Source organism: Ahaetulla prasina, chromosome 1 (assembly GCF_028640845.1).
Source record: "Ahaetulla prasina isolate Xishuangbanna chromosome 1, ASM2864084v1, whole genome shotgun sequence".
In the NCBI taxonomy this organism is placed as follows: domain Eukaryota; kingdom Metazoa; phylum Chordata; class Lepidosauria; order Squamata; family Colubridae; genus Ahaetulla; species Ahaetulla prasina.
The window spans coordinates 215197237-215221238 of NC_080539.1; the positions used below are offsets into that span (position 1 = coordinate 215197237).

Here is a 24002-nt window from a genome sequence, read left to right on the forward strand (position 1 = left end):
CTTAGCGCTCACTGTGCATGCGTGTGTGCGCAGCGTGCGTTTGTTGCACACTGTGCATGCACACACAGTGTACATTTGGCGCACAGAGTGCGTTTGGTTCACACCGCGCATGCGCAGGCAGCAAACCGGTGGCAAACGGTGGAGGATTTCACCACTGCCCCATACCCTCTGATGATGACCTATTTTATCTACTACCGGTATCTATTCAAGCTCTCTTCATTCCTGTTCTATGATTTTCACCTTAATTTTAGAGGATATAGATATTTCGATAGCAAACAATTCATATTTTAAGTTATATGAAGCTGGTGGCACAGTGATTAAAGTGCAATATTGCAGACAAACTCTCCACAGCCTGGAGTTAGATCCTGATGGGGCTCAAGGTTCAGCCTTCCATCTTTCAAGGTCAGTAAAATGAGGACCCAGATTGTTGGGGGCAATATGCAAATAATGCTTCTTCACTATAAAACACTCACACACCCCACACACACCCCAGCACTATGGGATAGTATACAAGCCTAAATGCTATGGCTATAATACTGGTATGCGTTAAATATATATCATCTCAATAAGGGTTATCTTTTAATTTTAGTCTACAACGAATCCTGGTTTGATTTTCTAAATTTGCCAATGAATTGTGCTCGACGGACCAGTTTTTGTTGCAAATGACGGGGTATACATTTTAAAACGTTCTCCAGTTGTGCTCCTCCTGTTGTTAGCCTATAATTTTCAGATTTCTCAACTCTTCTGCTCTCTTGAAGTTTATATTTGACTTCTTTGCTGTGGTTTCCTCTCTCACCGAGGCAACATGGGCCTTATGTGGAAGCTGACTAAGCAGTTCCTGTTTTCACTTTTATAAGAAAAAGATGAAGATGCTGACAGCAATAGACCATGCTTAACTTAAGGGCACTCCAAGTTTCCTCCAGCAAAATTCAGCTACCCAACCTTTGGAAAGCACCATCTGGTGCACTGTTTCTCAAATTTAGTCAGAATTCTGGGAATCCACACATCTCATGTTAAAAAGTTTGAAAAACACTGATCTAGCATAATCAAAATCTGTTTCCGGCCTCCAGAAGGCCTCTGGAGCCTGGGGAGGCCATTTTTGCCCTCCCGGAGACTCAAGGAAAGCCTCCGGAGCCTGGGGAGGGCAAAAACACCCCCCACATTGGTGCAGGAGGCTGACTAGGCCACACCCACCATGGCCACGCCCACCTAGCAACCAGGCAGAGAACCCCAGGCTAATATTTTTGAAGTTCAGTTCTGCATGTTTCCATTGACCTTTGCTGTGTAAGGATCACAAATATGTTCTGCTTAGCTTGTTGGATAATTGGAAATACTGCATTGAATTTGTCAACTTTTACTCATCTTATCTAACACAACACCAAGTTCCAGGATCCATGTTTGTGTATGTATCTCCATGTGCTTCATTAATCAAAGAAAGAAAAAAAATAGTGTTAGCATAACAATGGTGGAAATAAAAAAAACAAAAACAGCAAACTTATCTTTCCAATGTTTTATAAATTTTAAGAGTTATGGGGTCTGAATCAACAAGGAACATTACAATTGCTCAAAAGTAGCCTTTCCTCAGTTCTCTCTTTAAAAAAAAAAGAGATTAATTAAAATGCCAATAGAGGTAGCCCTCAACTTACAACTTGATGCTTACTAACCATTTCAAGAAACAATGGTCAGAAACAACAAAAGTATTTACAACCCAGTTCTGAAATTGTGATGGACACCCCACCCCACCCAGTTACATGACTGCATTTTGAACACTCTAACAGAGGGGTCTCCAACCTTGGCAACTTTTAAGACTTGTGGACTTCAACTCCCAGAATTCCTCAGCCAGCAAAGCTTGAAGACTTGAAGACTTGAAGTCCACAAGTCTTAAAGTTGCCAAAGTTGGAGACCCCTCTCTAACAGGCAAAGGGGGATGGTGGATCAGATTAATCTTAAAAGAAGCAGGGAATTCCAATGAAAGATCACAGGACTAATTGGTACTGAGGAGGGGGTCAACAAACTTTGACTTCAGATCTTTTACATGGGGGAGAGGAAAATAGAAACTTGGTGAAAAGTCACACCCAGTCCCTATCTGAATCTTGATGCCTTCATATCTTTGCAAGTCTACAGCAGACTTGTACATAGGTTTTGCAAAATGTGTTTATTTAAGAGGAGCTGAGCAGCCTATGTTTCCCCTGCAAAAGTCCAATGTGCAAAGGATGCTTGGTGGTCTGGAGGGCAAAACATGGTTGGTAGTCATATAAAAGTGATCATGCCTATGAAGAATTGTATTGAGTTGTTATGTCCAGGCAAATTCTGCATGACGCAACATACAGTTCAAGTGTCCTGCTGATAAGAGACACAACATCTGAAATATTGTTCTAGGAATTCATTAACCTTCTCCATTTGTTGCTCTAGAGCCCAATGATACAAAGATGATAAATGAAACTGAACAATAGGTGGAAGAGACCATTTCCAAATCTGGATATAAAATGAGATCTATGACCTGCGATGACCTGATTGACTAAGCCCATGTGCCTAAAAGTGATCTTAAAAAAAGTCCCAGTGTCTCCTGAACGGATGGAAAGCCTCACAAGGAATATAATGAACCACCTTGGTATGCGCTTATCACAAATACGTGTCACATAACACTTCACTGGAAGGAAGAACATCAGTAATAAAATTCACTGAAACAGAATCTGAAAGTCTCAGCAGGGAAGGGAGGGGCTTAGTCAATCATAAACCAGCTGGCCTTGCAGGCACAGTCTTGGCAGGAGACAGATAGATCAGAGTGAAACACGTCCTGCTGTTTAATGATTCTCCTGCTGTTTAATGATTCTAGTTCCTGCTACTGTCCCCTTGGCTCTGGCACCAGCAGCCCCGGAGCATCACTGCTCTCTCCCTGGTAACTGTAACTGAGATCACTGGGAGTGGGAAATTATCATAAACTCTTGGGACACTGCTGGATGCTGGTGGGAACTCTTCCAAGCAGTAACCCCACATATCCTTTTTTTTTTGGAGGGGTGGGGTAATTCTAGGGATATAGCACTTTTAGGGATTCCATCCTTACTAAAATAAAATATATATTTCTAAGAACCTAAATCTTAGTCTCTTAAGGGATAAGAAGATGGGCTAGAGCAGCGGTCTCCAACCTTTCCAGTTTGGTGGTGCGCCCTGGCACATGTGTGTGTGTATATCAGACACGTGCGCAGACAGCTCTATTTGTGTGACCTGCGTGCATGCGAATTCTCCACTCATGCAAATGGAGCTTCGAAGGCACACAGAGGATTCTTACGCTCACACGCTAAGCTCCATTCACACAAGTGAAGTCTACTCGTGCAAGTGGAGGGGGCTCCCACACAAAGCTTCATTTGTGCAAATGGAGCATCAGTCATGCACGAGTACAAATGGTCTCCACTCACGTGAGTGGAGTTTCACACATGCACACTTGCCCATTTCTCCCGCGGTCCAGTTTCAAACAGGCCCAGGGATCTCACAGTTTGGGGTCCCTTGGGCTAAAGGGGAAAAAAATAGGCCACCCCAGGTTTAATTATGTATAGGCTTAAGGGGTAGGGCAGCAGAAATGGAACCTGCACCAAGGCGAAGCCACACAACTCAAGCTGGCCTCTAAATTCAGAGCCTGCAATAATATTATACAGAAAAGTTTAACAGTAGTGAAAATACTGTTTCCCCATCCCGTGTTTTTCACTGCACACCTCAGTTCTGTATTTTAAGCAGTTAACCTGAGGAGAAGAACTGTATTACGATGATTATTGGGTGCCAAGAAAGGGGGCCCCAATGGAAAAGCAAAAGTGTTTAGAAGTTGAGGCCTACAAGGTAAGAAATCCTAGGGATCCGATCGGCTGCCCAGTTTGGAGAAGCTACACAGGTCCTTGTCCTTGTAGCTGGGGTGAGTTCTGATGTTAGACTGAACAGCCCTTTCAGGAGGGGCAGATCAAAGTCCATTGTGAGGGAGAAAGAATCTCAAGGCCATCAACTGATGGAGAATGGAAGGTTGGAGGTTCTCTATATTTCAATTCCCTTGTAAGGGAATTGGGCTAGGCCACTGGTGAAATGTAAAATGTGTTACATTTTGTGTAAACCACACAAAATGTGTGGTTCTGTGGCTTGGGGGGGGGGGGCTAATGTGACTGGGTGGGCGTGGCCAACTTTTTTTTAATTTTTAAAAGCGGCTGAAGAGGTTGTAGAAAAAATGCTTTTAAAAGGCTCCTCTGACAATCCCAGCTGAGTTATCTGATCGTCAATGGCTTTTCTTTTCTGTTACAAGCATATTTTTTTTGCCTTTAAAAGAAAAAAAAAGCCTCTGATGATCAGGCAACTCAGCTGGGATCGCCAGAGGAGCCTTTTAAAAGTATTTTTTTCTACAACCCCTTCGGCTGAAGAGGTTGTAGAAAAAAATCTTTTAAAAGGCTCTGATGATCCCAGCTGAGCTGCGTGATCATCAGAGGCTTTTTTTAACTTTTAAAAGTATTTTTTTGGCTGAAGAAAAAATGCTTTTAAAAGTTAAAAAAAAATCTCTGATGATTGCGTGGCTCAGCTGGGCATGGGGAGGGGCAGAGATTTTTGCTACTGGTTGTCTGAACTACCCACCGCCATCGCTACCAGATCGAGTGATCTGGTCTGAACCGGGGGCATTTCATCCCTGGGCTAGGCTGTGAATGTCTGTCCTTTGGTTTAGATGGGCTTACAGAGGGGTTTGTCTGAGGCAGGGAAGGTCAATTCGGGTCTGATAGGATTAGGCAAAGAAAGGAATTGGGTTTGACCCTGGTCATATCTAAAATATGGAAGGGGAGAAGGGTGGAATCTCCACTTTTTAATAAGTTTTTGTAGTATTTTCTCCGCCACAGTGGTTCACTTGAACCTAGAGACTGGGAAGCAAGAACTGGCAGAACTTTAAAACCTGATATCTACTGAGCCACAATTGAGCCAGAAGAAAATCAGCTTAGTTCTCCAAGGAACATGATATAGGCAAGAACAGAAAGACCCAAAAATAATCTAACTAGATGATAACTAACTATAATTGGTGAAATGATAACCACAGAGCCACACAATTATGTCCTTTGGGCTACAAGGAGCTGAATTACAACGCCAAAAATCCCATTTACACAAAGCTTATCATTTCTCTCTCCAGTGGACCATCTGTATATATTCAAATATTTCCATGTGGTCACATTCAAAACACACGGGGGAGGGAGGGGGAGAAGGTGCCGTGTCCATTTTGTTTGTTAAATTTTCTTTGCTATACTAACTCTCCCTGTGGCCATTCCTTCACTGTGCAATGACTAACTCCAGAAGCTGGAACGGCCCTGACCTGCTAGCCTTAAAGTTGCTGTAACATGTTATTCTAACATGTCCTGAGGCAAAGTTATTTGTAAAAACCTTGTTTAAAACATTGTGTTTTGTTACGGTATTGTTGCTCTTTGAAGTGGTATTATGGCATTTCTTGGATAACTATTTTCCTATAAACCATCTACTTTTGTGATTGAGAGAAAGCTAATAAATTGATTACCCGTAAGTAAATAAATCCTGAGCAGACTACTCAATATAATCTTCAAAGGGTCCTTGAGTGGCTCAGCAGACTAAGTCTGTCTGTTATTAACACAGCTGCTTGCAATTACTGCAAGTTTGAGTCCCACCAGGCCCAAGGTTGACTCAGCCTTCCATCCTTTATAAGGTAGGTAAAATGAGGACCCAGATTGTTGGGGGCAATAAGTTGACTTTGTATATAATATACAAATGGATGAAGACTATTGCTTAACACAATGTAAGCCACCCTGAGTCTTCGGAGAAGGGCGGGATATAAATGCAAATAAAAAAAAAATACTGTTTAATATGTATTAGATTTTTTTTTTAAAAAAACTACTCAAGTATACTTGAAGCTACAAATACGGTGGAAGAAACTGTCCTTAATCTACGAATAAATCAACAATATCGACATAATTGAATGTTGTTATTTTTCTTTCCTGGCCAGTTTTTGCCTTTTCATCAACCATCTTCAAAGCCAATCTGTTTCTTTGATTTTTGCTCTGCTGTGTTAGGCTGCAGGAAAAAAATATGTCAGTGAAAAGTCCAAACCCCCGCCCCTCATATTAACCTGACACAGTAAATCCTGTTCTACCACTGAATACTGCTGGTCAGGAAGGAAAAAAACAAGAGAAGGGTTATTATGAGTAAATAATTTTAACTTAAAGCCAGTCTCAAATTGTTCTGGAGTGAACTGTGCACTTATCACAACTGCCTATTTTTAGTTTGTATATATTAGCTACATAACCGTAACTTCTGTAAAATAATAATTTTAAAATGATAACGGATTAAAGAATGTTTTTGTATATAAGAGGCCTCCTTTTCAAATACTAGCCAAAATGAAAGTACGGACATGAACAAAAAAGGCCTATACTTGAGACATCACAAGGTTTTTCCCAATTAGCATATGAGAATACAAATCTACAGTCCAACCACTGTTTCTTCCCATCGTCTGACAATCTGTGTTTTGTTTACTCCATCAGCATGGATGGTCTGACATTACGGGTATCCAAAAAGGGAGCAAGTGACACCACCAAGAGATTGTAAAAAGTGCGGAGCTGATGTTGTAAACTGTCCAGCCACCTAGGTGAGATGGGCGGTGTAGAAACTGAATGAATTAATACGCTCATGATAACATCATGCAAATGACTCAAAGATGTACCATGCAGCGTTTAAGTTGTGCGAATTATGCAATATGATGTAGCATATTCTATAGAAGGAGGATTCGAGTGTGACTTTTGTTGGCAAATAGCTTCAACCTTGCACTGGGCTTCCTGGAAATGTGTCATTGGAATTTGGGCTTCTGAATTAAACTTGTTTTGCCTGAATTTTTGCACAATAGTGAAATTTATAGCTGCTATAAAGAATTCCAAGTGTGATTTCCTGCATTTGTAATTGCTGATATAGGACAACTCCCATAAAAGGAGCCCCTCCCTTAACTGCCTTCAGTGGATAGTTGAAACAATTGAAAACTCAGCTGGCACAACTGGCAATATGGAACTCTGATTATAGTTGCCATAAAGAACTCTGAACTAAGCCTGACCCCTGTTTGTAGCTGCGTGGGACAGGTAAGGTGACCAACTTTTTTACAATGAGGAGGAGGAGGACACAAATACTTTTTTTTAATTTGAATTTATATCCCGCCCTTCTCCGAAGACTCAGGGCGGCTTACATTGTGTATATTATATACAAAGTCAACTTGTATTGCTCCCCCCCCCACAATCAGGGTCCTCATTTTACCTACCTTATAAAGGATGGAAGTCTGAGTCAACCTTGGGCCTGGTGGGACTCGAACCTGCAGTACTTGTAATTGCAGGCAGCTGTGTTAATAACAGACTGCATTAGCCTGTTGAGCCACAAGAGGCCCTTTTTGAAGAAGAAATTGAAGAAAAAAAATATCGTAAATAAAAGAAACATTTTATTCATTGCAACAATAATACAGAATACACTGTAATATGATAAATGCATAATAAAAACATTTGTAACGATAACATTTTATATTGTAATTATGCTTACATGCCTATTAAATTATTTAAATGAGTACTTTTCCATTGAATAAATAAACTTGTAAATAAAATTATACATATTTGGAAATTATTTGATAATGAATTAATAAAACATGAACTGTGCTCACCTGTGTATGATTGAATATTCGCTGAGAAAGAAGTGAGCAATGCATGCCTGTGTGCCATGTCGTGTTTCGGTAAGAAGTAAACAAAGCCACTTGCACACGGCACACTCTTGCGCGTGGCATACTCTCTCAAAACAATTCTCCTATGCAGAGCGCATGCATCTCATAATCGTGTCTTGCCATACTGTATCGAGCCTTGACGAATCGTCACATCAAATACAAATACGTCACATCACAAGCAATGGATCGGACTGGCATCAATCAAATATAGAGATTTACAAATTGGTCACCTTATCATACATAAACTGCTTAGGGTATGACCAGTGTTTGTCCTTTAAAGATCTGTTCTAAAACAAACACACACACACACACACAAACACCAGGGTTCAAAGTAGACTTGAAGTTGGGCCTCAGAGGATTTTCTCAGGGGCACATCCCATTTTGTCAACAATTGGACACAACTGGGGTTTGCCCCAGCTACTGTCTTTATATAAAGCTATTTTTGTTTGATGACACAAACACTGGTTATTGGTGTTTGAAGGCGCTTTTTGCTTAGAAAAGCAGGCTATAAATAATTTAAGAATATCAAATGCAATCAAAATAAAATAAAACAAAGATAGTCATTCTTTTTTCTTTCTTTCCCAGATATAATGATGTGAAGCACAAAGGAGGGATGTGTTATATAAATCTGCAACTGTCGGCCTTGGCAGGAAATAATGAGGATCAACTTCCTCCCTAAACGGCTAGCTCTTAGCAATTTCAGAGAGCAGCTGTACAAAGCACATTGCCACCATTTATTATATTTTTTTCCCTCCTGGCAAAGATCTTGGGCCTTTAGCAGCTGAGAAGGGTGGGGTAGCAGGTGTATCCAAACTCCACAGCTGAAACTTCCCAGGGCTGCATCATTTCCATACCAGGAAAGTTACAGCTGCTAAATATCTACCTCCCTTGCAGCTGTTAAAGGAACAAGAAAAGGTTTCATCTTTTTATCTTTCCCCTTGCATAGCAAAAAAAATGAATAATGCCAGTGAACGTTCGTTGTCTAGTTTTAAAGCCATCATTTTTTAACCAAGATTCTTTTGTTTGCTAAAAAGGAGCCCTGTATTAAGAGTTTGCTACTATTAATTGTGTCCCACTTAACCCCCCTCCCCCAAAAGGAGGGTGGGATGGAGGCAGAGCGATATGTGGTCAATTAAAGGACTTGGACATCTTTGAAATACCAATAATAATAATAATAATAATAATAATAATAATAATAATAATGTTTTAATTTGTATACCGCCCTTCTCCCGAAGGACTCAGGGCGGTGAACAGGCAAATAAAATACAAACAAACATACACAATAATTAAAACAACCCTTAAAAAACTGATTCAAATTTGCCAGAAAATTTAAAATGACATTACACCCCATAAAATTACAGAAATTTAAAACCCATCAAAATTCAATTAAAATTTAAAATTAAAATCAGGCCAGTCCAGCCATATGAAATAAATAGGTTTTAAGTTCGCGGCGAAAGGTCCTAAGGTCAGGTAGTTGTCGAAGCCCGAGGGGAAGTTCGTTCCACAGGGTAGGAGCCCCCACAGAGAAGGCCCTCCCCCTGGGGGCCGCCAGTCGACACTGTTTGGCTGACGGCACCCTGAGGAGTCCCTCTCTGTGGGAACGCACCGGACGCTGGGAGATAGAGGCCGGCAGTAGACGGTCCCGTAGGTATGAATACCAGCCTGACAGCAGACAGTAATTCAAGGGGCTAGTCTTGAAATGTTAACTCTGATTTTCCTCCCAGAGTACCATATTAAACACAGAAACAAGCCAATAAAACAAAAGAAAATAAGGAATAAAAATCCTCATGTGCTTTTTTGTTTTTATAGGGAAATGTGTAAATGTTGTTAAGATCCTATAACCAGGAAGTGGCAAGAGATGCAGAGGTAGCAAGGAAGATTGGGCTGTGACTATCAACTTTAAGAGGCTGGAATTCTATATTTAGAGGTGCTGTATATGTTTATGCATAAAGATACTTATTTAGTCATTTTATGAATATCAAGTGAATGTGTCTCAAAGAATGAATTCAAGAATGCTTGAAGTGTTTATTATAGTGGCATAAAGTACAAAGTGTAGGTTTTATTTAAAAAGCAAACAAATCAAATGAAATTTTCACCATCTGCATTAACCAAATTCAATAGTTAGAGATGTTTCCAGCACAAAGAGGAAGTATCTATTGAAAAAAAAGTGACAGGCTGAAGAAACTCAAAATAACCTCATCTTGACAATGTTTATTATAATACAGAACAGAAAAACGTCAACAGGTTTTCAAGATTGATGTCAGCCTTTTGATATAGACCAGGTCAAGAAAGACACAGTGGGATTTCTGAAAAGGCTATATTAGTGTTGTAGGATACAGTAACTAAATCTTGAAAACTTTTCCAAGTTTCCCGTCCCTCATCTCATACTAAATAAAATCAAGGTGATATTATTGAGTTTTTTCCTCAGGACAGTACAATCTTTTCTGCAATACATTTGCAGAATAGTTCAACAATATGAACGATTGTTTCATATTTTCATTTTAAAATTCCTTTTACAAAGAATGAGTTAGAAAGCAAGAAGCTCTGACTTTCATCCCAGATAGCCATGGTTTATTCAATTAGCCCAGTGTTCTTGATTTGTAAAAAAACAGACCTAAACTAACACCACCAGCTGGATTAAAGCAATTCTAACCAATAAAAGGTGTGGTTGACAAGGATGTGATTCAATGTGCCACACAAACATGGTTCTTGAAACAGCTGCATTTCCTTCCTATTTAGTGTGATGCTTTATATATATATATAGCAGATTCCCTAATGGCAACACCAATCAGCAATCTTTTGTGCTATTTTGAGGTTTAGAAGGGAGTAGCCTAGTACAGAAACATTCTAGTTTGTGAACCACAATTTATGGCAAGGATACCATCTCCCTTTGCAATTTTGGATGTGTCCCCCTTTAAGGGTCCCACCAAATTACAAAAGCCTACTGAATGTCTATTGAGCAATTCTATCAACTGCATATTAATTAAAGTTTAAATCTAAATGTAATTGTAAATTATATTGTCTATAGTATCTAGTTTCACACACACACTAAGATGTGGTCTTTTGTGTGCCATTTCAAGTTCAACTGCAGCCCTTGCTTCCTCAAGATTGTGCCTTATCTATGAATCAAATCAATTGTGCATGTTATTTCTGCCTCTGGTCAGTCTTTACTCCTAGTAATGGACAAATTCCTGAAGTATTTTCTTGGAAAGAATTCAGAAATGGTTTATCCTTGCCTGCTTCCTAGGGCTGAGTGTGTGTGTCTGTCAGGGCCAAGATCACCCAGCTGCCTTTAGACCAAAAGTAGCATTAGAATTCACAGTCTTCCACTTTTTAGCCTTTAATCATTACATCAAATTGGCTCTGAAACCATGATTAAACATTCAGCAAAGGATTAAAAACTAAGCATGGACGAACCTCACCAATACTGCCTACTCTAGCTCAAGTCAATTCTTGATTTGCAGTGGGTTTTATTGAGGGAAGCTGTTTGAAAGAAAACAACTGGGCAACTTTGCAGTGTATTTTGTATTATTTTTTTGCATTTCAATGATGGCACCACATCTGGTTTGCATTATCAAAAATCCTGTGTATCCCAAACAGCAACAAAGATCAAACAAAATCCACAAATCCATCACCCAAACACACCTTCCTTTTTTTTTTGGTTATGTTGTACAGGTATTCCTCAACTTACGATCACAATTGAGCCCAGAATTTTATGTTGCTAAGTGAGAAATTTGTTAAGTGAGTTGTACGACTTTTCATGCCCACATGTTAAGCGAATCACTGCAGTTATGAAGTTAGTAATCTGGCTTCCCCACCAACTTTGCTTTGTGTGGCAAAAGATGAACACACAAACAGGGGACACCGTGACCGTCATAAAGCTGAACCAGTTGCCAAGCGTCTTGAATTCTGATCACACGATCATGGGGATGGCTGGAAAGGTTGCAACTGTGAAAAAAGTGTCACAAGTCACTTTTTTTCAGTGCTGTTGCAACTTCGGTCATTAAATGAACTATTGTAAGTCGAGGACTAACTGCATTAGTAAACCTTTTTTTCCCCCCTCCCTGAGGCCTGTTTGGGAAACGTCACTTAACTCCTTATATCCAAAGCCATCGTTCCCTTCTTACTACTGATGTGCTCCCCAACGCGACGGCTTTTCCACCCGGGAGATTCGGCTTTGCTCCAGAGAGGCCAGTCGGGGCGCTGCCAAAAACGACAGGCCGCGTTTCCAGTTGCAGCAGCCGCCACGGGGCAAAGTGGGGGGCGGCCAGAGTAAGGGCAATTGCTTCGGGTAAGGAGAGCGTTTCTCGCCCATACCGGGCCTGCTGCTCCTTAAAGCGGGAATGGGGGAAGACGACGACGTGGCTGGGAATCAAAGCCGTGTAACTGGGAAAGCCGAGGGGGGAGAGCGAGAGCGTATCCTAAGGCAGAGCCAGCTCAGAAGGAGCCCATCCTTCCTTTTCCTGGTATAGCAGAGGAGATGCTTGGCAAAGTCCGCGCACAACTCCCCGCCCCTCCGGCCGAAAGGTCCCGGCTGCAGCACGGGCGTTGCTTCCTCCCTTTCCCCCCCCACTTTTGGAAGTCGGGAGCCTGGGAGGCAGGCGGGCAGCCCCGCGCAAAACCGCCGCCAGGGGAAGAAGAAGAAGCGGAGGGCTCCCTTCTCCGGCCTCTCCCCGCCCCTTCCCTCCTTTTTTTTTTTCCCCTGGGTTGACCCCAAGCGCAAGGCCGGCGAGGAGGAAAGGCCGGCTTGGGTTGGAAGGGGCTCCCGAAGGGTGTGGCCGGCGGTCTTCTCGCCTTCTCCCCTCGCCCTGCCCCGTGGGGGCCGAAAGGGTTAACAGGCAGCTGACAACATCGGCCCGCTGGCTTGCCATAAACATCTGGGGGAAGAGCCCTGGCCGCGGGCAGACTTCTCTGAATGGCTCCAGACGGAAGGAAAGAGCGCGGAGAAGTTTAGGTTGGTATTTTTCACACTGGGTGTGTGTATATGTGTGTGTGTGTGTGGGTGTTGTGCAACAGCAGCAGCAAATAAGCACTAACTCAGGAGCTTGTCTTCTCAAAACTTAACGAGCTGTTGTATCTGGACTGCTGGCTCTCTTGCTTCTCTCTCTCTCCCCGCTTCTCGCTTGTAGAGAAATCTTTCGCCGAGGGAGGAGAGCAACCCAAAGTCTTGTGCGCCCCCGTGTCGATTTTCTCTCTCCCCCCCTCTCCCTCTCCCCTCCCCAGTTTCAGCCTCTTGCCGATCTCCTCCCTTACGCGCTCCCCTTGGACTCCCAGCCAGCCTCGATTTCCCCTCTGGCGTCCTTCCGGAAGCGCTTGTAAGCAGCCGCTGCTGGTGGAGAAAGTATGGATATATAATGTATGCGGCTCGTTTATTTTTGCAAAGCGAGTCTCGCTCTTTCGGTATTTGTCAGAGGTGCCACCGTGCTTTCGCTCTGAAGTTCATTGCTTGGCTTTAAGTTATGGGGTTGGGGGCGGATTTTGTTGCTGCTCTTAATCCACAGTTTGGGGTGGGTGGGGGTGGGAGGGAATGAACTAGCAAAGCATTGGAGGATGGGAGACGTACACCCAGGTTGACATCTTCATTTTTGCTAGTTTCATTATTTTAGAACCTTTTTCCCCGGTTACTGTCTAAAATGGTAGGTGGTCAAGTTCCCGATCCCAAGTCATGGTCGTTGCAGTCGGTTTGTCAGATTTTCTTTCCACTCTTAAAGAAAGCGGGGAAATTTGTTAGGTTGACTAAAAAAGGGAAAGGGGTAGTAAAGGGAGTGCTAGATGGGGAAATGCCAAAGGGCATATAGCCCATAGGCGTACAGCTCATAATGCACCTTGGATACCACTTTTAGTTGATTTCTGCTGGACCTTTTGTTTCCTAAATCTATTTTTGTGGGAGCTCATGTGTGAATTTATTTATATTATTTTTATTGTGTTTATTTCGTCAAGCATGTATTTTATGACAGATACAAGTGCAAACATAATTATAAATACGGGTAAAGGATACAAATAAAAGAAAACATTAGGACAGGGACTGTAGGCAGGCTGGTGCGCTTATGCACGCCATTGCAACTTTTAACAGCACAAACCTCAAATGCAGCACAGGAAATGCCTTGAAATGAAAGGCAGAATTCTGCAAGGTTGCCAAAGGATCAAGTTGTCCTGCACTATTTGTGAGTTTCCTGAGGTTTGGTTTATCTGAAGATGGCTTACATCTTCTAGTCATTTGGAAGTATCTGGGATCTGTTGCTGCTTTTAAAAGGTCATCTTGATCTTTAAGTCTGCAGCATGCAAGCATTTCCTTTAATGAGAAATACCTATGATTGCTCCATACATACTAATGTAGTAGCTGATTTTCAGTAATCACGCAATCACTAATAGGAGCAAAAATATATATTTTTTAAAAAATCTCCTTGCTGCCATCTGATGTCATCCTGGTTTTTTTTTCAGGTCAATTCTAAAAACCAACTTCTTACAGCTATTCTAAGCAGATGTTATTTGTTTATTTTACCCCACCTTTATTATTTTTATAAATAACTCAAGGCAACAAACATACCTAATATTCCTTCCTCCTCCTATTTTCCCCCAAAACATAGCCCTGTGAGGACTGAGAGAGAATGACTGACCCAAAGTCACCCAATCTGCTTTCATGCCTAAGCTGAGACTAGAACTTGCAGTCTCCTGATTTCCAGCCTGGTTTCTAACAGGATTCAACAGTCAAGCTATGATCCTAACTGTAACCAAAGGATTGTGGTTTAGATTTTTATCTATTTTAGGTTTAATCCTTGGCATCCCTAGATCCTGTAGGGCCAAAAGAAGCTACTCTCTGAAATCTCAGAGGGTTGTTGAGTATCAATTACATGGTATGTTAAGTTAGATCTGTTTTAAACATATTTTCTAAATAAGTCACAAGTAGCTTAATTCACACAAGTACTAAGTCACTTGTGGCCCAAAAGCTCCCTGCCCCCACCCCGGCTATTGTTGGTACAACTGTGAGGGAAGAAAATTTGAAAAGCTAAGTGCTCGTCATAAATTGTGCCATAAATCCATTTTGGAAACAAAGGCACCACTGCTAACTCTAGAAACCAGGAGGGAATTTTGCCCTGCCTACATAGTTGACACGGCCTTTTCCCTGCTGGGCCCACGACTTCTTCTAAGTTAAGGTTCAAACTCTTATTAGGGTTTAGAGTCATGTATAAACTTACCCAAAGGATGCAGGTGGACCATGGCTCTGGCATGGTACAGGTCAGTTTCCTGTTGAGGCCATTTCATGTGGCCATTATGTTCACAACTACTACTGCAGTTTTTCTAACTTGACAGTGCTTGGGAAGTGCTCTGAAATGCAGGCATTAGGAAAGTTCTTGAAACTGTTGCAACGTTTGTTCCTTTTTGCTATTTGGGCAATCAGTACAACTGTATTTCTAGTGGTCTGCAAAGCTGCAGCTTGTTCTTGAGGTAGAGACAGCCTGTGTTGAAACTAGAAAGATGTAGTGTGGGAAAAAAACCTGAGCCTCAGAAAGTTAAGTCTGGTACGACAACCGGGAATCTGAACAAGCTTACAAGCATTTGTTTAGTGACAGTTCAAAGTTACCATAAGACTGAAAAAGTTAATTATGACTGTTTTTCGCACTTATGTCCATTGCAGCATCCTCATGGTCATGTGATCAAAATTTGGGCACTTGACAACTGGCATGTATTTGTGATGGTTGTTTTACGTCAGGATTGTGTGATCAACCATTTGTAATCTTCCCAGCTGGCTTCCAACAAGCAAAATGAGCGGGATTCATTTAATGGCCATATGATTCTCTTAACAACTGCAGTGATTTGCTTAACAACTGTGGCATAAATGTCATAAAATGGGGCAAAACTTACTCCTCTCTTGGAGAACAAGATTCACACAATATACCAGCCATAATGTTTGGTTTGGTTTGGTTTTTGTTTCCAATCTTGTAATTTATTCAGTAGTGCTAGATTTAGCAATTGTGCTTTGAAAAATAATGGGTCAATGTGATGAGTAATCCCAAGCTAAGAATTTGTCATCTGAGTGGTGACTACATTGTCATCTTAGTATGAGCTGAAATGATCATATTTGGGTGCTGATAAAGTTATGCCTTGCATCTCAAAGTGTACAACTCTTTGCTTTGCACTTGAGGTTATAATTTTAGATCCCATTCTTGGGAATAACTCTACTGAGTCCAGTGGATATGCGAATGTGAATTTGAGAATTCCCATTGACCAAAACAATTTTCACCAAGTTGATCTCCCTAGGTGAGCTTTTCTTCAAATTCCATAGGGCCCATTCACCATTTTTCAGGTTGTGCTTGCTGGAGATGATTGAATTTGCAGGCTAGAAAAAGTTGTACTAAAGATATTTTAAATTTAATCTCCAAAAGTAACTTTTAAGCAAGAGCAATATTCAGACTATTATTTGTAGATCATTCAAAACTGTGAATACTGGTGCGCAAGCATTTTCTCCGATAAAAATGGCTGAATTTACATATGTCATCAAACTATGGTGCTTAACTATGGTTTGTTGAATAAGCCATAGTTGCTTGCTACTCTGAGCATAATCCATGGTTTTCAAACCGCAGACCTGTTTTACACCAAGTAAACTGTTATGATTTAGTGCATAAATCTGGCCATAGTCACATGTAATTTTTAAAGATTTATTTTTCAAATTTGTGTGCAACCCATTAAAATGAGTTTTCCCAGGGCTGTTCCCACAGTACACCAAGTCCCTATGTCATTTTTCTTTCTTTCTTTTTTTTGTCTCTTCATCGAATCTTATCTTTTCTGATTTGGTCAACACAACATAATTAGAGTTTTTCTTTAGATTTTTTTTAATCCCACTCTTATTATCTTTTATATAACCAATTTATAAATACATGTATAAGTAAATACATTACATAATGTAAATGCATTTATGAATTAGGCAATTCATTACCACCTCCTATTTTCACCACAACAACCCTGTGAGGTGAGTTGGGCTGAGAAAGAGACTGGTTCAAAGTCACCACAGCTGGCCTTCATGCCTTAAGTGGGCTAGAATTCACTGTCTCCTGGTTTCTAGCCTGGTACCTAGACCAAATTAGGTTTTATATTTTGACCAAGAGCCAAAAGAATCTGACATAATCTGACATAATGATCATAGTTTAACGTAGCCAGAAAATCCAGTCAGTTCCTGTAGTGTAAAAATACTAGCACTGCTTCTGCCCTTGGAGCAACAGACTTTAGAGGAGGAGTTTAGGGCCAAAGAAGACTCCCAAATATGTTAAGTACTGTATCTATTGGGCTAAAATATTCCATCCTGTCAAATGAAAAGTCATGAGATTTAGACTCAGCAGTTGGTAACTTTAGCAGATTTAAAACTTCAGCTTTAAGCTTTTAACTTGAGTTCAAAGCAGAAAAATCTAAGCGGCAGGTTGAATTTGCCAGTTTGGTAAGTACACTGTAAACAAAGATGGAATGTCTCTGAAAGTTAAGCTGACAAAATCCTTGATATTGGATGAACAAAAGTTAAGTATGCTGGAGGCAAAAACAAGTTATTTGGGGCAGATGTGCCGCACAGATGTATTCACTTATTCTGGGAAGCCATGTGTTGTTGTTTTCCCTGTGAGATGGTCTTTAATTTATTTTCTTTGGTTGCAAGAGTTGTTAAATGTGCAGGGTTGTTGTTGTTTTTAATTGCAATGAACAGGAATAGTTTTGCTACAGGTTTCTTAGTTTCAGAGTGTTATAAGGTATTGTTGTGGAACTGTGGATGATACACTCAGTATTCCCATTGAATAAACTAGTCGTGAAACAGCTGTGAAAGAATCTATGATTGTGTTTACGTGCTTGTGATAACATGCAAACTACGGCAAGTTACTATTGGCCTTGATGGCAGTGTGGCTGTCTCTGAAGGCCGTCTGCTGGGAGACTAATGAGCTGGCTTCCTTGTGCAGTTAGTTATACTATGAGAACAATCTGCTTGGAGTAAATGGGTCAGGGGTCCAATCCACCAGGGCACTGCTTATGTCTTAAGTTCTGTTGTTGCTAATGGTAGATCATGCCCATTGCCCTATTAAAGAGAATATATAACCTGTGATTCAAATTCAGATAACTTCTTTCATTGGAATTGAACAAGCCTTAATATTTTCCTTACATTTCACCCTTTTTCTTTCCCTGTGGTTTAATATTTTCAAGATGGAGTAAAGATAGAGAACAATTCTCTTCCCTGCCAGGTTTCCCTAAAGTGTATTGGACTGCAGCACAAAGATATAAAACTCAAGTGGCTGCCAGGATCCTTTTTTGCTCCCCAGACATTAAAGCACTCTGGCACAAAATTTTGGGTTGTATTTGGGAGGGATTAAAAGAGGAAAGTGTATAACTCTTGCAGAGGTTTAAGCTATCCATTTCATTCCTTAAAACATTTCCTTTCTGTACAAATTGGAGCATTTATCTATTTGGAGGAGTTCAAATGACAAAAAGATACTTTACATTTGACTGATACATATATGATTCCTTTTGTTGTTGTTGTTAGTCATGAAGTCATGTCTGACCCATCACAATCCCATGGACAATGTTCTTCCAGGCCTTCCAGTCCTCTACCATCCCCCAGAGTCCATTTGAGCTCACGCTGACTGCTTCAGTGATTCCATCCAGCCACCTCATTCTCTGTCGTCCCCTTCTTCTTTTGCCCTCAATCTTTCCCAGCATTAGGGTCTTCTCCAGTGAGTCCTTCCTTCTCATTAGATGGCCAAAGTATTTGAGTTTCATCTTCAGGATCTGGCCTTCTAAAGAGCAGTCAGGGTTGATCTCCACTTGAACTGACCTGTTTGATCACCTTGCAGTCCAAGGGACTTACAGGAGTCTTCTCCAGCACCATATCAAAGGCCTCAATTCTTTGGCGCTCAGCCTTATGGTCCAACTTTCATAGCCATACATTGCAATTGGGAAAACCGTGATTCCTTTAATTTCCTCCAAACTTTCCAAAAAGCCAACTCTTTTGACTCTGCCCATCCTGGTAGTACAATGACATCACTGGCCATGTCCAAATATTCTTATAACCTGCTCCCTGGGACCCTTTTTGGAAGTTTTAATCTCGGCACATCTGCTGAGGGTTTTGAGTTGGAGAAATGCTGCTTGTGTTCATTTAGTCAGCCTCTTGATTATCCTTGGGTATACTACTTTCCTGGCCTATTTTGGGTTGGTCATGGCACAAGAAAATTCTCCGACAAGTTGTTCTGTGATTCCTGAGTGGAGATGGGGGAAGGATGCCTCTTCCAAAAAAAGCTTAATTTTGAAAAGAGTGTCTGGTTGCTTGTTTAGTGATGAATTAATAGGAACCTCTGTACATTTGTGAGGATATAAACTTGAGCATTGCTGAAAAGTTAGTGTGGATGGAAACTGGAAGCTGCCCTGGTTAGGAAGACTGAATGTTTAAAAGGGAAGAAATAAACTCTGACAGGAGAACGGATTGTGTTTGTAATCTGCTTTGGCTTTATATACTTCATCAATGACTGTCTCTTTCATAGATTAGGCGGAAAAGTCCTGCTTCAGACAAGGGTGAACAAACAATTTCACTTGAATTCTTTCTCTTAGATGTGCCTCAGTTAGATAAAATGAATTTGCTTCTGGATTTGTTTTCAGGGGAGAAGAGAATTTCATGTAATTAAATATGTTGGATGGAATGTAATGTTCGTTTATTCATCAACTGTGTCATGAAACAGCCAGTTTGGTGCAGTAGTTAAGGCATCGAGCTAGAAACTAGGAATTCTAGTCTTGCCATCAGCATAAAGCCAGCTGGGTGACCTTGGGCTAGTCATTTTATCTCAGCCCTAGGAAGCAGGCAGTGGCAAAACACTTCCCAAAAATCTTGCCAAGAAAACTTTACGGTCCAGCAAATGGCCAAGAGTAAAGACTAACTTGAAAGGTCAAAAAACAAAAAAAAGAGGTATTATGAGTGTTATGTCTTTCATTTTAAATCTTATCTGAACTACCGATAGTGTGCAGCTATTGGCTTCAGAACTGTGTAGGCTCTGGGCTTGTTGTTATTTAAATGAGAGGCCACCTGGCTAAACCTGGAGATAAAATAAAATCCCAGAAAAAAAGCAATGGCAAATACTTAATGACTGTTGCCAATAAAGGTGCTTGAGTTTGATATAGGTAAAAATCTCTGTATCTCTGTGTTCCCATAGTAAATGGGAAGTAAGCGATCAACTCTTGGGTTTATTCAAGAGGAAGCTGTTTCCACCACCAATAAATTACCAGTCAATAGTGTATCTAAAGAGATGCAATGGTTCAGTGGCTTAATGACGCTAGAGATGGTCTCTGCTCCAGCAGGTTCGAGCCCCAACACTGCATGGTGAGGTGAGCTCCCATCACTTCTGCCTCTGCTTCTGCTTACCGAGCAGTTTGAAAGCATGTTTTATGCGAGTAGATAAATAGATACTATTTCAGTGGGGAACGAGCCCCTGCTTTGTGCAGGCGGCTAGATTCCTGCCTGTTCTGAACCTTCCTGGCTATGACGCTCATTTGTGAAGCGGTTCTGGTGGAAGGAGGGGGGCTTTGGATGCTGCTGCTCGTCTTCCTAATGTGAATCTAGCTTGCCCTCCTGCGGCACACCTTGGAAACTGTGTGAGCTTGTCCCACAGTAGAGTTAGTAAATTGGCAGCCAAACAATGACTCTGCATTAGCATTATAGTCTCTTGGCTAATGTAATAATGCCATATGCTAATAATAATAATAGTAGTAGTAATAATAATGATGATGATGATGTATCTGTGGGGATGTTCTTTACATTAATTGAGAATACAATAATAGAGGGAAACCATCTTGAAACTGAATGCCGTGCGAGAGCTACTGGTATTCCTTCAGGGATACAGGAATAAGCACACCTGTCCTACTTCTGCCTGTACAGTCTGCAGGAAAGAGCCTCTTCTGCCTATAAAAGTGTGCCCACTTTGCAATCAAGGACTCAGGAAAATCAGGCCCTTAAATCAGAAGAGAGTTTCCATGGGAAGAGATGCTCTCTTCTTCAGTGTCTGTTTTTTTTTAAAAATTTATTATTTTATCAGACACGTAAGATAACAGATATAAGTATAAACATGATTATGAATACAGGATAAGAATACAAATAAATGGGGACAGTAGGACGGGGATGGTAGGCACATTGGTGCGCTTATGCACGCCCCTGTATTTGGAAGGAATGGCGCTAACATTGTTGATGGAACACTGTAAGAGGTCCCAAGCATACTTGCTAAATAATATGATTGTTTTTGAAGCGTGTTAGGAAATCAAGCTTCCTGGGAGTTTATTTGTCACTCTTTTTGGATTTAGTTGCTTGTGGACTTGTTCATTTTTGTACACTTTTGGTCTTGATTTTCAACCAACTGTTCAAAGAAGCCTATAGTTGGGAACAACCTATAATCCTAAATTTTCTACCTGCACTGAAGAAATTAGGGCTTATCCCCCAGTAACCGAGTTCAGGGTTGAAGGGCAATTTTAAAATTCAACTAACATTATAATAAATCTTGAAAGGCAGCATAAACAAGTTGCTGAGAACAGGAAGCAATTCAGTCCTATGAAACTTAAATATCAGATATAACAAGGAAATAGTGCCACTGCTACAAACATTAAAAAGAGGTACTCTGGTGACTGACTGTAGGGAGTTTTGTACATCTGAATAACTCTAACAGCTGCGTGCATTGCACAAAGCCCACTTGTCTCATTCACTTGGCATGGAAGATGGGTCAAAAACCAGTGGCAGGCAACCATCTGGTACTCATCCAGGCTACGTCTTGGAAATAACATTTCCAAAATACTCTCTGAAGGCTGTCAGTTATATTTGTCAAAGTCCCTGTATTTTATCTACCCTTGATCCAGGTTGATAAGTGATTCTAACTGCTATTATTATTTTTCAGATCATTTTTTATTGCGCCTTTATTATTTGTATAAATAACTCAAGGCGTTGAATATGCCTAATATTACTCTCTGCTCTTATTTTCTCCACAGCAACAGCCCTATGAGGTAGGTTGAGCTGAGAACGAAGGACAGGCTCAAAGTCACCCAGCCGGCTTTCATGCCTAAGGTGGAACTAGAACTCACAGTCTCCTGGTTTTTAGCTTGGTGTCTTAACCACTAGACGCTCAGGACCAAATGTATGATTATCAAATCTAGATTGCAAAAATTCAGACAACCACTTATTATAAAATTTAGCAAGAATTCAAATATTTAAGTCCCTTATAGTGCTTTTGGTATTTTGAGATACTGGCTTGGCTTTAATGGTTTTGTGTAGCATGGAAAAATTCTGGTCTTCTCCACTTCTGATTTAGTTTGATTTGTTTAGATTTGGGGTGCAGCCTTTACATTTGAACTGGTTTTTACTTGCTCTAAAAATGAGAGTGCAATTATATTAGTTGGGTGATGTGCTAAACCAGAATAGGTTTGTTAATGTATGAACTTAATAAACTGTGGTTTATTCAATATAAGATTTCTATATTACCTATTGTATGGTATGTGGATTATATCATGGCTTGCTCTAAGAGAAGGTGAGCCTCAGAGTTTTGGAACATTAAACTATAGTTTGACACTTCCTCAAAACAGTTTCTTTTTAGGATGATATGCATTTATTTAAAAAAATATAAAGAACTTGCATTTCTAGAGGAACATCCACTTATTTTAAAAACTTTTGATCTTTTTCTCAAGGAATTCAATTCATAGCCACTTCAACATTATCCACTTTCTAAAAATAAAATCGTATTCTTAAAGCTAATTTTGCCAGCAGAAGAACATTGACTCTTCTAATGTGCTCTGAATAATGTTGCTTATCCTGAAAGGGAAAAAGTGTGATGGATTGCGATATATGTCTGCTGAATATTTAATGAATGGCCTTTCTGTCATCAGTAAGAAAACAGTAATGTCAGTTAAACACAAAGAAGAATAAAAATAGTTGGTGGCAAAACAAGAACCACAGATGGAGTTTTATGCAAAAGTGACTTGCCTGGAAAACCCCTCGGGTACCAAATTCTTAGTCACAGGAGGGAAAATGTAATTTTGCCCGACTCTTAAAATGATTCCCAAGAGCTGGGGTAGGCAAGATGGTGCCCATAAGTATCAATCTTTTGCAGACACTTCTAATGTCTCCCAGACCTTCCTTCCCACTTGACTTTAAAATACTTAAAACATAAACAATCAATTGTCAAAACTAAATGGAAAGTTGGTGTCCTGCAAAGCATCAACGTCTGGCTTCATCTTTATTTATAAATGATCCTGGGTCCCAAGTCGGTCCCAGAGGTATTCTAAGAAAATAAAAATAATGGATGGCTGCAATCAGGGCTCTTTCCAAAAAAATGTGCATAGCTGCTCAGAAAGGAAAAGAAGGGTGAGTCAGGAATGATGAAGAACTTCCTGGAAGGCTAGAGAATGTGACCCAAAGCAGTCTCACTCTTTTTTCTTTTGGAAGATTTTTGGGATAGGCCGTACCAACTCTTGACAGCCATTTTGTAAAGGTGCCTGAATAAGCATTCAAAATTAGAATTGTGCTTGCCATGAGCTTCGTGAAATAATCTGACAACTTTCTTCTTTCTTCCTGGTCTTGTAATTGTAAAGAAGTTTGCTGACTCTGTGATCATACCTCCTTAGTTTGGTCATCTCTACATTCAGCTGAACTTTTCCCATAAGAAAAAAAAAGCAACTACAAACTGTAATTACATGGCTTCTAAAATAGGAAGCTTTCACAGATGAAAGCTGTGCCAGGGGAAGTGGGCACAAACTTGCAGAGGTAACTTTTTCTCTTGTTGACCTGCAAATACAAATATTTAATTTTAATAAGCATGTCCTTTGATTATGATACAGTACTTATTGGATTTATAAAGAGCTGTCTCTCTAACCTTTCCCTTCCGGATGATTAAAATTCCCTTTCTTTCTTCCTTGCACATCTCAAATACCATTATTTTCTCACTTGTATATTTGCAATTATTAACAGTTTTGTATCTATGAGTGAGTACAGTCATTGTCCAATATGATGCAAAGATTCAGATGACTGAATTTAAAAAGAGGGGCACGTCGTGGGAATGGTTGTTGGTTGACTGGAGGCCAAATTTAAATTTTTTGGGAGAAATAAGTTGCGATGGGCAAGTTACCTAGGCCAAATCAGTAGAAGTGTATTGTACTAATAGACAAGCTAGATTTTCTGGTGTTCTTCTTTAGGCAAAGGTTGGGGTGGGCATGGGAGAGGAATTAGTTATCCATTTTTTCTAAATTGTTCTAAACTTATTTTGGGGCATATGTTCTAGTCTTC

At 40.5% G+C, this 24002-nt stretch overlaps 2 protein-coding genes and 1 long non-coding RNA gene across 4 annotated transcripts in view; 2 read left to right on the forward strand and 1 right to left on the reverse strand.

The window, feature by feature from the left end:
* The window catches only part of CHRNA1 (cholinergic receptor nicotinic alpha 1 subunit), a 38662-nt gene extending 34588 nt beyond the window's left edge, over positions 1-4074 (forward strand). The window contains exon 10 of the mRNA XM_058190219.1: positions 2413-4074. The gene's annotated coding sequence lies outside the window, so the exon portion shown is untranslated. The remainder of the gene's footprint in view (positions 1-2412) is intronic.
* A 1639-nt stretch (positions 4075-5713) lies between these two features.
* Positions 5714-8345, reverse strand: LOC131201885 (uncharacterized). The gene is made up of 3 exons (XR_009156030.1): positions 7673-8345; positions 7283-7404; positions 5714-6054 (listed from the first exon to the last, which is right to left on the reverse strand). It is a non-coding gene; the product is annotated as an uncharacterized LOC131201885 (long non-coding RNA).
* Positions 8346-12240: 3895 nt separating this feature from the next.
* The window catches only part of WIPF1 (WAS/WASL interacting protein family member 1), a 73753-nt gene continuing 61991 nt past the window's right edge, over positions 12241-24002 (forward strand). Inside the window, exon 1 of one of the 2 annotated variants that reach the window (XM_058190336.1) lies at positions 12241-12683. The gene's annotated coding sequence lies outside the window, so the exon portion shown is untranslated. Of the gene's footprint in view, positions 12684-17137; positions 17160-24002 lie in introns of those variants that run through there. The other variant, XM_058190344.1, reaches the window with a different exon arrangement.